A 12,646-nucleotide genomic window follows, 5' to 3' on the forward strand; every position below is an offset into this window, starting at 1 on the left:
TATCCCTTCTTGATCATGATGTGCAAGTCAGGTATGACAACACATAGGCACCAGTCCCATCATCACTGACACCAGATCAGCTAAAAGTATCAATTCTATTTGGTTTTGGCACAGGCATAAAACTGCCTGTCTGGTGTGGCTGCTATACCACATGTTATGGTTAATGGAATTTGCATGCTTTTTTGTGCCATCTGCAGCAAATGTTACGATACATCATAAAGACAAAGCAGCACAGAAAAATGAGAGCAGATCCATTGTGAAGCCTTCAATGCATAGTTAGCTTGTCTAAATATTTTTAAGAAATGTAAACCATCATGGTAAGGTTCTCACTTTTTTAGCACTTGACATCATGCAGTAATGGTTTGGTTTGTTTGGGGTTTTTTGTTTTGGTTTGGTTTTTTGTTTGTTTGTTTGGTTGGTTTGTTGTTGTTGTTTGGGGGTTGTTTTTGTGTGGTTTTGTTTGTTTGTTTTACGTGGAGCCCAATTAATGCACTTTATGGTCAAGCCATAGCCTCACCATCAGCATTTTCACTTCTTGGATCCAAGCCAGACTGCTTGTCTGGAAGGAGCATTAATCAACAAACAGTCTTGACACTGGAAGGAGTATAATGTTTTGCTATGCCTAACTTAGAAAACCTGCTCTCCTAGTAGATCTACAGACCTCCTTTTAGTATCATTACATGCACGCAGAGTAATTATGTTAATTCTGCTAATTAGTCAGTATGGGTAAAACTGTGGCCAAGCTCCAGTTTCCCAGACCTTTCCCCATTATAAGCTGTTAGAAACTCCAGAAAAAGGCTCAACAACTCTTGGTAAAATTTGTTCCTATTTGAATTCAATCCAAGCAATTCTACACAATTCCATTAAAGCAGAGCAAACAAGGCTGAGCATTAATGCATAACTGAAGTAGGCTTTATGCTGTCAATATGGATGAGATTCAGACTGGCTCTATTCCAGAATTATGCTTTTAAAAGCTTATTTAGTAACAAATTATATAGAAGATAAACAAGCAATTAACCAATCTCCCAAGAAGCTAACAAAATGCTCTGTGTTGAAGTATTAAACATATCAGGTTGTTGCCTTTATCTATCACTTGGTTCCGCAGTACTTATGCTATATGACTTTCAGCCAGAGCAAGGTCACAGTTAATTGACATAAGCACATGCCACCACTTCATAATTTTAAATTCCATGTTTCAAGTATACAACAATATTCTGAAAGTAAGATGGAATACAGATTAAAGAATGAAAACTTACAGATTCCATATGTATGCTGTGGTTTTCAGAGTACTCAGGAAGTAGGTCCACAAATGTGCTGTTTGTTCACAAGTCTGAATGCATATCAAAAGTGTTCAGTTTACAGCTGTGTGATACGAGCGACTTGCAATGTTAATACCTGTATCTGTCACCTTCATGCTGATACTAGCTTTCATTACTTCAAAATTAAAATAGGGCCAAACCCCAATCACTTTGTTCACATTGTTACATTAAAATCAAATAAGAGATGAAGCAGCTCTGAGTTCAGCTGTATCCCTGCACATTGTAAATTTTCATTAGATCAGACAGGTAAGTTGGAGCCTAGTTTCCTGTTTCTGCTGAAGTTCAGAAAAGAAACAGGCAGAGTTAAAGATAGGCACTTCTTGGTACTCTCAGGAGCACACCTTTATAAAGCCAGGGTCATTAGGAAAACCTGAAGTATTATACATTTCTGACTTTTCCTTACAAAGGATGTGCCAGCAGTGTGCCCAGCTGGCCAAAAAGGCCAACAGCATCCTGGCTTGTATCAGGAATAGTGTGGCCAGCAGGACTAGAGAAGTGACCATCCCCCTGTATGTGGCACTGGTTAGGCCCCACCTTGAAACCTGTGTTCAGTTTTGGGCCACTCATCATAAGAACATTGAGGTACTAGAGATAGTACAGAGGAGGGTGATGAAGCTGGTGAGGGGTCTGGAGCACAAGTCTCATGAGGAGAGGCTGGGGGAACTGGGGCTGTTTAGCCTGGAGAAAAGGAGGCTGAGAGGAGATGTTATCACTGTCTACAACTACCTGAAAGGAGGTTGTAGCATTGAGGGTGTTGGTCTCTTCTCCCAAGTGGCAAGTGACAGGACAAGAGGAAATGGCCTCAGGTTGTGCCAGGGGAGGTTTAGATTGGAGATTAGGAAAAAATTCTTCATGGAAAGGGTTGTCAGGCACTGGAACAGGCTGCCCAGGGAAGTGGTGGAGTCACCATCCCTAGAGGTGTTGAAAAGGTGTTTACATGAGGTTCTTATGGACTTGGTTAATGCTAGAGTTAGGTTATGGTTGGACTGGGTGATCCTGAGGGTCTCTTCTAACTAAAATGATTCAATGATTCTAGGATCTGCTAGCTTAGCCTACACATCCCTTCAATGCACTTTTGTACATCTGCTGCCTTCTACTGGACATCTCACTTCCACTTTTCCACAGCTGTGCTATGACTGTACATAATCTTTTCTAAAAATCCCTCATGTATCACTTCCAGATGTGCACTTGTCTTCTCCTCCTGTTTCAGTGATATGGCATTGAGCTATCTGAATTATTCCAATATATCATTACTTGCCACTTTGATCAAGCTGTTGTTCACAGGTGTACACTATTACAGCTCTTGATTGTCAATTTATCATCAACTTGCTACAGCTCTACTTATTAAAAACAAAAAAAGACTGGTTACCCATGTCCTTTTTTGCACTAGCATGACTCTGTTTCTATTCCTCACATGCAATCTATGTGCATCATTATTATTTATAGTTACTGAGAGTGCAGTTACCAAACTACAACCATAGATATGAGTACAAATGGTGCACTGTTTACAGGCAGAACCCTATTCAAGAGGGGTCCAACCAGCCAAGTGAGCAAATGTTGCTGTCAGAGGGTAAACGATACTTATATTCACCTGTGGCAGCTCATCTCATTCTTCCCTGACAAGGCACACCCCTCCGAGCATATTTTCTTCCCACTTTACTTTTCATGCTATTTCAATTTCTGGAAGAACAAAACAAACAAAAACAAAAACACAACAACAACAACAACAACAACAAACTACAACCAACCACAAAACATGAAACACCAACAGACAACACCAGGGTGGAAAAATAGCATGTAGTATCAAAACACGAAGGACATAAATTTCACTTTGTTTCATTTAATGTTGCATATACTTAATTAGGGAGGGGAAAAGCTTACTGCAAGTCTAGAATAACAACAGTCAGAAGGAAACATAGAAAGTAACAGATGGCTCTTACAATCAGGCTTCATTTTAAACACCTCAGTTTTGGATTTTTATGCTGGAGAAGCTCTGGTGGAAAGATTCAAAACAGCTTCAAGGCACAAAGAAAGTGACAATATTTGTAATACTTGAGGAAAGAAAAGGAGGACAACACATGAACGTAAATGTGTATACCACTGTAGCAAGAGTGAGAAATTCCTAAAAAACTTAGATCCTGAAAGTAAGCAGATCAATACTTCTCGTACCCGTATCTATCGTACCTTGAGATAGTGTCCTCAGCAGTTTCTTTCAAGCTAAGGTCTCTGTCCATCCACCAGCTAATCATCCAGTGTCTGGTCTTCAGAGGCCCTCTGAGGTACCTTGACAGAGTCCTGTCTGGAATACCTCAAAAAAATTAGTCCACACTGAACAAAGAAAACAAAATATGGAAAGGATGGATGCAGTCTGTTCCTGCACCAATACATCCTCTGATTTTCACACAAAAATACTTCCTTTCAGCTCTCATCTGACATTGCAAGTGATAGAGACCAGCATCAGCAACAGATCCAAATCTGCTTTATATGTGCCTCACATCCAGAGACAGCAACAACTGCCACACTGCATATAAACAACTGTCACTCTACCAGTCTCTCACATATTTGTCACTCAGCAACTAAATTTGATACTGGATAAAATTTACTGGAAGACAATTAAGTTCAGCAGGTTTGGAGATGACCAAAATGAGTGTTGTACTCAGCACAGACATACGTCAGGGACAATGTATACATACACCTGTCTGGGACCACCTGCAAAGACAACTTCTTCCACAGGGATGATCTAAGAGCTTGAGTCCTGAAAATGATTATCAGGAAGGTGGAGCCACAGAGAGAGTCTGTATAAAGCACTGTTTCTTTGGGGCTTCCCTTTTGGTGCTCCATGTAGTTTCCTCCAAGTCAGCTGTCAGAGCTCTCTCCTTATCTGGCAGCCACTCTGGATGGAGGGATTTTCCTGTCTTCTTTATTGAGGCTGTGAATAAAGGCGAACTCATCTTCCTGCCTAAATCTCTCTGTTCAGACAGAAGCAACCTGTTGTGTGGACAAGTGAGCCACACTGAATGATACACTGTACCTTCTGATCCATACACCTCCCTGTGTCCTGAGGAGCAGCCTAATCCTGCACACTTTCAAACAGACACACCACCTTCAAGAGAGGTCCATAATCACTCCTTGTGCCATGTAACTACAAAATAGTGATCTGAGAGGATGAGTTGGGGTTGTTCAGCCTGGAAAAGATAAGGCTTTTGGGAGACATTATTGTGTCCTTTCAGTACTTTTTAAAGCCTATAAGAAAGATGGGGATGGACTATTTAGCAGGGCCTGTTGCACTAGGGCAAGGGGTAATGGTTTTAAACTAAAGGAGGGGAGATTCAGGCTAGACAGGAGGAAGAAATTTTTACAGTGGGGGTGGTAAAACACTGGAACGGGTTTCCCAGACAGGTGGTAGATGCCCCATCCCTGGAGACATCCCAGACCAGGCTGGATGGGGCTCTGAGCAACCTGATCTAGTTGAAGAAGTCCCTGCCCATCACAGGGAAGCTGGACTACATGACCTTTGTAGGTCCTTGTCAATAGAAATTATTCTATGATTCTATGATTTGTCAAGAAGTCTCAAAGCTCTCTTCATAAAGCAGGAATGCAGGCTGTCATCTTAAAGAAGTGCTGAGATGGGGGCAACCAGGGAGCAATGATAGTATGCCTTAGCCTTAAGTGTTGTAAAGGAGCATCCTGCTCTGTGCAAGCATTCAGCTAAACCAGGGAGCTAGGAACATGTGCTGACCAGCATGATCTATTTGACTTGTCAAGTTTGACAGCAAATATAAGCTCTTATGAAGCGTGCTGAAGGCTGCCAGTCAACACCTTTAGGCTGTCTCGGGGACAGCTTTCTGTTAAACAGTGCTGGTATAAAATAATAGAAATCCTTCAGAACAATAAATAGCAGTGGGGGTCACAACATGCCCATGGTCCAAAACTCAGAAGCATGACAAGTGCTGAAGGGCCTTGTAAGGGTGTTGTGAAAGGCTATGATCTATATGTTTGGTCTGACCACATCTGAGGCAGCTGACAGAGTGAGTCATGCACACGTTATCAGTTTTTGTTAACTGTTTTTTACATTGACCTGTTCTTTCCCATCTGCAAAATCCTTAGAAATCAAACAGTAGCACCATGAATACACTATAGTTATCAGGAATGTTCCAGTTGTTGAGCTTATATACTAGAACTACTGAGGTGCAAAGGTGCTTCATTCAGATGGGATGCAGAGAACTATGTTTTCATTGCCCCATTCAGCCACAGACTTCATACATGCCCTAGACCAACACAACCACTTTGGAAAGCAGGACTAAACCCATTCGCAAAGCCAGAATAGTAATATTTCTGCAGGGGTACTACAACCATAATGATCTGATGTATATGCAGGATAACTTAAGCTCTGAGATAAGGGGATCACACCTTAAAGCAAATGGCAAGGCAGCAGGTCCATCCACGTCCAAATGAATGACAACACAATTCATTTAGCAGCTCTACAGCGGTGTCATTTGCCCATGTTTTCCTCACATATTTCTTTGCCCTACATTATCCGTTCACAAGCACGCAGCTGAAAAAACAACCTAGGTGCAGCAAATGTAATAGAACCTCTCTGAAAAGCTGAAGGGATACAACACAGCAACATCATGACAAACATCCAAATATCTGTTACGCTCCCTCTTTCGCATTTCCTATGTCAAGTAGTAGCAAGAGCACAATTAAGCAAATCTTTGGATGTGTCCTTGTCATGGCCACTTGGAGCCAACACACACAAAGTATTCTTATTCTCTCCCTACTACTACTGAACTTTCTACAAAACCAATGCACCATGTCTGCATGTCAGAATTCAGAAGGATAACATAGACAAGAACAAACAATGAAAACTTTGAAACTTTACAAGTATATGAAGGTTTTCCACATGCTAATGTTTGCCTCAGCAGCAGAAAGGGAGCAATTTTTACATGGTGATGAACTGTTGCTCTCCTTCAAAATCAGGCATGGAGGTTGAATGTTCATCTCACAAACTTTTTCCTCAGGAAAATGTCTATAATTGAATCAGTAAAAAATTCTGAATTTAGGACAAAATTATTTTTTATCACTTACTCTGTAACACAGCACAGCACCACAGTGCCTTATGCAAATCTGTTTCTCTCCTCAAGTAAATTGGCACAGAACACTTGGCCAAGTTGCAATGTACAAAAGTGAGACCTGCTGAATGTGCCCACAAGAAGTAACTGCACACTAACTTCCCATCTTCGGAACAGAAAACAGATATGGGCATGCAGGCTGCAGGAAAGTATCATTCACCGGAATCATCAGCACACCCTTGACTACATATAGGGCTTGAATTTCTAAGTTGTCAAGGAACTGTTTCTGTTAACAGGTGTTCTGACATCAGTATAACTTACTAACGGGGCTGTTCTTGTCATTACCAAGTACATAAGAAAAAAGCAATCTATTTTTGCAGAACAGTTGCAAAGATGAAAAGCCTGCTCTTGAAGCCTTGCAGCTGTATATCATTAGATTCTGCAATACGGTGGTTATATTTCTACAGCTCCCAAATTGGAGCGATAGAAATTTTTCAAAAATCTGTCAAAATATTTCTTCTTAATGCTTTTTCATGCATCTCTTCGGTCATCTTTCAAGCAGCTCTACCACATTACATTGTAAAAACAGAAGATATGAACCCAGTCCTGCAACTCTTACTTACTTGTATGATTCCTCAGACTATGCTATAGAAACCGGATCTCTCGGGCTCCCAACTACATCTGCTTTCCTAGATTCCCCCTCTGCTTTGTCCTCATACATTGCCCCAGTTATTGCTCACTCCTGTTGTTCCTTAGGTGTCCTTCAAATAGGAAAAAAATACATATTTATATAAAGAACACATGTAAATGATCAAGTACATATGTGTATTTGTACTAAATGCTGTATACACTCTTACCAATATCAAGAACTGAATCCTTGCAGCTGACTGCATTTTATCTTAAATATCTTCTGTATATGTTGTGTGTCAATTATCCTGATACTTAATCTCCTCTAAAGACAAAGGAATGCGGTTTTTTTCTGTGTTCAGTTTCACAGGAGATAAATACTTAATATGTTAGGCCGTCTTCCCATTAGCAGTTATCATCAGTCCATGTTGTGAGACCATAGTTAGCTTTAAAAGTGCTCTAGCCACAACGATTGTGTGAAATTGCCTTTTGCTGATTAGGGAAGGAATTAAATGCATTGCATAATCAGTTAACTCTTACACAATTTCACACTCATAATTAATATCTATTTGTTTTGGACTTTGCTTTTTCATAACATTACAAAAAAAAAAAAAAGAAAAAATCTAAAGCTTTAGATACGACTTTCATCAGAACAGGAATCCTACAAAATAAGTTTATATGCAGATGGCTTGAGTACAGCCCATATAAAACCGAAAGAAAAGCATTTTGTAGGAGAGAAATATCAGTCAGTCACAGGACATAGAAACAGAGACATATATTCATCTGTTTGTTGCCAATTGCATACAGAAATTTATAAAATTATTGTGTCTTTGCACACAAATGAGTATATATATGGAAATGACAGTGCTTTTTAAACACCTGACTTTTATTTTCAGATGCACATTTCATAGTTAGAGGTGACACAATATGAGCTTGGTCAAGCAATAATATTGCTCCACGCAACTTTTACTACCTTTGAACCAGCAAACAGATAAGCAGAGTCCTTCACCTTCTGCTAATTTACTGTAGCAAGTACTTCCCCTCTCCTGTTCTGCTACACTTATGATCAGAACTTGTTCTTAGTTGCTAATAACCTTTTTTTTCCTAAAAAAGGAAAAAAAAAAAAAAAACAGAAGCAATAAGATGAGTTTTTTGTACTTGCAAATCCCCCATATTTCCAAACAACATATTTCTAAAACATATGGTGTATACACAGTAAAAAGAAATGAATAGTGCTGACAAATACTTCTTGAATTCCTGAACATTAAAATGAGATTTAATGCAGTGTCACTCCATTGTAAGAGAATGTAGTAGAAAATAAATCATGTCAGACTTTTAAAATATTTTAAATCTATGTTTTGTATTGCGTGTTCAAACCTTACCGTTTTTCATAATCTATGGATTTTCAGAATTGCTAGGCAACTGAAGAGAAAATACTCAAGTGGCAGGCCAGTTTCTTTGGAAAGGCTCTTTCCTCAGTACACAAATCAAAAAGCTGCTATTGCTGATAAGAGGAAGCCTGATCTATCAAACCTCCTAGAAAGAAAAGCCAAGCTTTTCCCTTCTCCCTCCCATCCAGAAGTTTAAACCGTTTGATCTCAAAGCTATGAAGATGTTTACTACTTTTCTCAGGCAGCCTATTTCTCCCCTCAACTCTTTCCTAGGCCGTAAGTGAAGGGTTGCATACGAACATCTACTGCCCCAGAGACTGTCCAGTGAGGCTGAGATTAAGGACTCTGGCTACCTTCTGAACCTTTCCTGCTCCCAACCCCATCTGCTCTCTTATAGTCCCCATGCTGCTCATGTTCTCACCTGCTGACTCAGTTCTCACTTGCTCCTGTTTCTCCTTAGGTGTCATTACCTCCTTTCCTGTTCTTTATCTCTACAACTCTCAGGCTCTGAGACCCCAATTTTACAGGTGACTTCCGAAGATGTAAGGAGGCAACAGTGGGATATCCTTATCTACAATCCCTCTATCACACTCTCTCTCTTATCTCATGCCTGGCTGATGGGGATGTTCCTCAGCAGATTCCCTGGCACTAGTACATCACCAGCTGATAGGAAAATATGAGTTTGAATACAGGTTTCAGTATGAGTGATGTCATTGCATGTTAAGGATATTTTTCCTAGTTTCAGTGACAATGCCAATGTCAAAGCTCAAAATTTAAGGAGTGACAAATGTCTCCTGATTTTGAGACTAGTTTTCTTTCACTTAATGTACACATACACTTTTGCCTTTTTTCATAGGCTAAAACAAGAGTTTTTGAAACAGGCTTCTGTGACTGATGGGAGAAAGCTTCTATTGATTCCACTGCTACTACGAAAAAAGTTTGCAAATACATGGACAGAGAAAAATCAACAACACTGCAATTAGCAAAAGAAATGTAGACATTCTTTGTGGCAATAAAAAGTCAGCTGTTTGGATATCATTAGAATTAACATCAACTGAAGCCATCCTGCTGGAACTATGGTTAAAGAAATACTACCTATTCAGCACCTTTCATCCTAAGAAATGCCGATACTTTAATACTACCAACACAAATGAAAATATAATGCCAAGACTATAACAGTCACTGCTGTTGGATGATGCTCTATGGAAAGAAAGAGCATCAAACATTTAACAATACATAGAAACTTCATTGTTCTACTTGAGGTAAAGAATAATTCAGTAAAGAATAACCTAGAAAAACAGCAACTCCTCATACTGGAACTTTAGTAAAACACAAGGACTGATCCCTTATTTTCAAACTCTGAAATGCTTTGAAGTACTAAAAATATCATTTTCTTGACTGAATGAAGCCTTCTGAACTCCTTACCATCTCAGCTCTTACCACTAGGAAAAGGAACCAAACACTTTAGATGTGATTGCTCAAACATAGCTGCCTGTGTATATATTTAGAACTGTGAAAAACCAAATGGTCTACATCCCACGAAAAGGCTGGGGATTTTTGTTTCAGTTTGGGTTTTGTTGTTGCTGGCTTTTTGGGTTTTTTGGTTGGTTTGTTTCGATTTTAGTCTAACAATCTAGCAATTGGGACAAAAGTGTTTTTCAATTTAGAACTCTAAATATGAGGATGTTGTTCTCAGAACTATTAAAAATGTACTACTGTCACTGAAGTAAAAACCTGGTTTACAGGGTAATGGGGCAGGGAGTGGTGTGTCGCATGACAGTAAGTTATCAAACTTGACTTCTTGTCACTTCAGAGTGAACTAAACACATCATTCATCTTTAAAGCAAAGCAAATTCAGAAAAGTAGGTGAAGGGAGAAACCTTGCTCCACAGTTCTTTTCTCATGACATGTCTTAAAAGAATGTTTTTATTTCAGCAGAGAAGATAGTTCTATTCTCTGAAAAAAATTACTTCCAACCCCTGATTTATCAGTACCATCAATATACAGCACTCATTTGGTACAATCAGCTCAAGAAGAAACCCTGTTTTAATTTATCCTTTGCTACATTAATGAAGATTTGTCAGAAGATCATACCTTTTCTAGACAAGCTTGCATTACATATGAATGATGTTATATTTAAATAAAATTTTAACACCAAAAAAAAACCCACAACTGACCACTACCCTTCAGAACACCTTTGAGATCTCTCTTCCAAAATGCTGGTAGAGCCTTTATGGCATTCTAAATAATTTCATTTAATGTAATCCCTCTTATGTGGTTCGATTCTGTTCTATTCCAATCTTTAAGAGCAGTCAGGGGATAGAATTGCCTTGGGTATATCAAGACTTGTTTCTCCATCAGCGCTGCAAAGGACAGTCACTTGTTATTGCTATTACACATTTCTTTGCTAAATTATAACAGAATAATCAGAACAGAATTGCTGACATTAAGACAGGAGAGTCATTATACAGAAATCCAACTTCCTAGGAAGTTGTCTGGAAGAGTTTTGCTGGTTCAATGGAAATAAGTATTGCTGATTTTTAGAGGTGCCTTAATCCAGATAAATAACTAACCAGAACATCCCATTAGTTGTAACCTAAAGCCACAAATAAAATACCTGTTTAAAAATAATGGACTTTATTTCACTGACTAGATAACATTTTACCTAACAGTATATTCACACAGATTGTGTGAGTCATTTACTTGACTCCCAGTAATTAGCACAATAATTATCGCAACAGAAAGCCTTACTGGTAGATATTAATAAAACAAAGTACATACAGAGTATATATGCAAGATTAAAGCCTATATCCTTTTAGCTGTGAGGTTTTGCTTTATTTCAAACAATGGTGTAACAGTCCTGTTCCAACACCCTTTTTCCCTACACGAATCTGTTATTTGGTTCAGATTCTTGCAGAAAAACACAGACTGCACAACAGACTACCCAAAAGCTTAATACGCAAGGTTCGGTCTGATACATAAGGGGTTTTTTTTCTGAAAAAAATAAGAGAATAACACATGCACATACACCAATGAGAATCTTCTCAAGAAGCTACCATAAAATCTTTTATTACAACATTTATCTAAAAAGCACAGTACACATGAGCTTTTCTCAATCTGGAGCTCCAAATAAGCTGCAATCATACAATCAGTCCAGGCTTTACTACTTTTGGGATCACATCATTGGGTTCTTTGGGGATCCTATTATGGAAACAGGATCATACATGCCAATTAAAGACAGAGAGTCACATTGTTCGTTTAAGAAAAAAAAAAAAAATATATGAATCTAGAACTCAGAACTAACTATGCGCTTCTAGGTATAAATAATACATAAACATCTCAGATAAAATTCTGACAATAATGGCCACGTCCATGCCATTCTTTCAAACATGCTTGAGACTAGACTCCAGAAAGTATATTTATATAATAAAATACTAGTTCAAGTAACTCAGTTCCATGCAAACACATCTAGCTGAAAAAACACTATTGAAAATATGCCAGAAATTGATAGTTTTAAAGGGATAAACAGAATTAAAAGACCTAATAAAAAGCCAACAAGATAGGAAGATTTTAATCTGTTCTATTGGTTAGATGCTGGTTCAGTATCTGCAGCACAAGAATCTTTACTTGCAAGTGAAGCAAACTGCAGAGGGGATGAGTTTTATTCTAAGACTTTACTGATAAGTTATTTCAAATTTGAAGGTAATGCTGTGTGCCAGCTTGGCTCTGCACTTTTTTTTATTAATGATATTGACAAGAAAAACTGTTCCTACCTGTGCAACTTAAGAAGCAGTTTTCTGAACCTTCATTTTAGTGATAGCTTATGAGCCTGGCCAAGATGTAGTTCATGGGATAAGTCAGCCACCTCTAAAAATGGCAACGGCAAGTGCAAACACTGAGTTTAAAAGGAACAAACTTCACAAATAGCTTTGTAGCCTGAGCCCAAGCTTTGATTTATACTCTCCATCTCATTGGTTTTAGTCTTATCAGAATTCAGTTTGTAGGGCCTGGCACATATGCATTATTGTATATTGCCACTGGAGGTGGTTTTTGATAGAGATGAGGATACGTGAGAATATGGGGAAAAGGATTAATGACAGCTTAGAATCAAGAGTCTTAAAGAATCAGATAAGGAAATGTTTATAAAAATTCGGATATTTTTATAAAATCAGCTTCAACCCAAGTCAAGCTCAAAAGCAAAAAATACAGTTCAAACTAACAAAGTTCTTAAAATCTG

Source organism: Nesoenas mayeri (genome assembly GCF_963082525.1).
Source record: "Nesoenas mayeri genome assembly, chromosome: 2".
Taxonomy (NCBI): domain Eukaryota; kingdom Metazoa; phylum Chordata; class Aves; order Columbiformes; family Columbidae; genus Nesoenas; species Nesoenas mayeri.